Raw genomic sequence first — 3,173 nt, forward strand, 5'->3', positions numbered from 1 at the left:
GCAGGCTTCCGGACTATGCCGGAAGCAGCTGCCGGGTGAGCGGGAAGTCCCGCCTTCTTCTCGGGGCACGGGATACCCGCGAATGGTCCACGGGCGGGGCCTGGCAGAAGAACTTCCTCGTTTCTCTGACCTTTCTTCTTAACTCTCTTTTTGGGCCTTCCAATTCCCGCCCTAGTCAAGGAGTTTCTTGAACTTCTTTCGTTTTCCTTTTCCTACCGTTCCCTCTCCTTGACGCATGACCTTACTTTACTTTTTGTTTCTCCGTCGTGTGCATATGTATTCCTTTCCTTCCCTGCTCCTTTGCTTCCCTTTAAAAACAAACAAAAATAAAGCCTTCTTTTTTCTGTGTTTTAGAATAATCCTTATGAATAGAGTAATCCTGACTCTGTTAGATACTAGCTGGGTATCCTGGCAAGACACTTCTTGCCTTGTTTTCTTATTTTAAAGACAGTGCCCGGCTTTAGGTTTTGTGAAAATTATTAAATCCAGGCTAATTTTCCCAGCAGAATGGCGCTCAGTAGGAATGGTGGTGGTAGTTATTATCCTCCTTTTCTGCTTCTGCCCCTCCTCCTTCTTTGTCTTTCTTGTTTTTCTCTCTGTTAGGGCTCAGAAAATGAAGGCCTCAGAAAAAGACATTTTACCGTAACCTGCCCTGCTGTCTCTGTCTCCTTCTCCATGAAAACTAATCATAGGAATTAGAATCCATCTTCCCTTAGATGAATCATTGAAACCAGCGTCCTTTCTCCCCAAAGTCAGCCGTAAAATCTATAAGTGTTACTCTTAACTTCTCTTCTTCCCCCACCCACAACCAACATGTAAAAACTAGCCATAAATTTCGCTTGACTTTTGAAGGGGAGTCTCAGGAAAGATTGTCCTTTTTCCCTAGGTTGGTTTGTTGAAAACATTAACTCACAGTTATGGTAGATCATTAAGAGAAAGGTTTATTTCTAAATACCTTGCACATAGGGGGAATTACAAGAATGGTTTTTGAAAGTTTCAGTGATAGTCAATGGTTATTAAAGATGCTTTTTAGAAAGGAGACGAGAGAAACTTCAAAGTGTATACACGTAGCAAGTGGTTGCTAAGAGGGGGGTGGGTAGGTGGAGGGAAACGGATTGATTAGTAAATTAACTTGAGAGATAGGTATTGTGCTTCAGATGACCTTGGGGCCAGGTCTATTAGCACGTGATAAGGAGTCTGGCAGTCCTGTAAGATTTTAGGTACCTAGAAGAAAGTCTTTGTACTGAGTTTCCTGATAATGAATAGCTTTTAATTTAAAATAATCTTTATACCAAGGAATCATATTTTGGGATGACATTTTTTTAGCTTCTTTATTTCCCTTGGAAGTTTTGTACTTTTCTTTTTTCTTTTTTTGAGACAGTGCCTCAAGCTATCTCCCTGGGTAGAGCGCTATGGCATCACAGCTCACAGCAACTTCCAATTCCTGGGCTTAAGCGATTCTCTTGCCTCAGCCTCCCAAGTAGCTGGGACCACAGGTGCCCACCACAACTCTGGGCTATTTATTTATTTATTTATTTTGGTTGCAGCCGTCATTGTTGTTTTGGCGGCCCAGGCTGGATTCAAACCCACCTTAGGTGTATGTGCCTGGCGCCTTAGCCACTTGAGTCACAGGCGCCAAGCCAAGGAAGTTTTGTACTTTAAGGGCTGAGTTGGGCAGCGCCCGTGGCTCAAAGGAGCAGGGCGTGGCCCTGTATATGGGAGGTGGCTGGTTCAAACCCAGCCCCCAGCCAAAAAAAAAAACTGCAAAAAAAAAAAAAAAAAAGAGCTGAGTTGGTAACTGTGAGGATAGTGGATTAGTAATCTAGATAAGATGGATGAAAGACATTTAAGAATATAAGTTAGGATGAGAATGAATAAGTAGAGAAGAACAGATTTAAGTTCGTTTTTTTATACTCTATTAAATCAGGTTTTGATTTTTGGGAGTAGGTTAGTAAAAGAGTTCTATCTTCGTAGCGTGGGTGTCCAGATTACTTTTTTTTTTTCAAAGTTCAAAGTTTAAGATAAGTTTCAAAAGGAATTTCCTCAGGTTTCAGCTGTGCATTGATCAATCGGCTTCCAGTATGTGGCTGAAGCAGAGCATATTGATCATTTCAAAATTTATCTTTCGGGGTTGGCTGGAGTTGTTTTTGTTTTTTACAGTTCTCTTTAGTCTGTTGTGATGGACCTACCTTTGTTTTATTTTTAATGTTGTGGGTGTGGTCTGGATGATGGTGTAGGGTTCTTGGTTTGAGGGGGACTGGTTCCAATATTTGACCTAAATTTGACCTTTTGGAGACAAAAGGTGTACAGATACAAAAGACTAAACAGAACATAGTGAAGCTCTTCCTTATTTTTCTTCCTAGGGCTTCCTTTTGTCTGTTTAGTCTCTCTTTTTCTTAGTAACTTTATAGAATGGTTTGGTAGTCTGTATGTTTTACATAGTTTTTCACAGAATTTCTCAGGGCTTTCATCTGGCTTTTGTATGACTTTAGTCACTTTGCATATGTTTGTGGTTTTCTGTCTTCCCGTACACTGATAGGGACTAAGTCTGGGTTGGGTTCAATGTAAGAGAATGAAATGATTTAGCAGTTACTTATAAACATTTGCAAGTTCTGGGTTTCAAGGTTAAGGTTTACATAATGAGAACATTGGTATGTTTACTTACAGATTTAGTATAGTTCTTGAGGTAATATATAGTTTTAAGAATCCCTACAGAGGCTCGGTTCCTGTGGCTCAAGCGGCTAAGGCGCCGGCCACATACACCTAAGGTGGTGGGTTTGAATCCAGCCCAGACCTGCCAAACAATAATGGCTGCAACCAAAAAATACCCAGGCGTTGTGGCGGGCGCCTGTGGTCCCAGCTACCTGGGAGGCGGAGGCAGGAGACTCGCTTGAGCCCAGGAGTTGGAGGTTGCTGTGAGCAGTGAAGCCATAGCACTCTACCCAGGGGGATAGCTTGAGGCTCTGTCTCAAAAAATAAAAATAAAAAGAATCCCTACAGAACTGGCCAAAAGTTCTGGATAATTTAAGTAAGTATTTTTGAACATTGTTTGGGTGTGGGGTTACTTATGAGGTCATGTTATGGAGAAATTCTTATTTAGTTTCCAATTTTTCCTGAGATATTTATATAGACACAGTAGGTAACATTAAGATTGTACAAATTTTTCAGTGTGG

Source organism: Otolemur garnettii, unplaced genomic scaffold (assembly GCF_000181295.1).
Source record: "Otolemur garnettii isolate 467f Iridium unplaced genomic scaffold, OtoGar3 scaffold00013, whole genome shotgun sequence".
Classification (NCBI taxonomy): domain Eukaryota; kingdom Metazoa; phylum Chordata; class Mammalia; order Primates; family Galagidae; genus Otolemur; species Otolemur garnettii.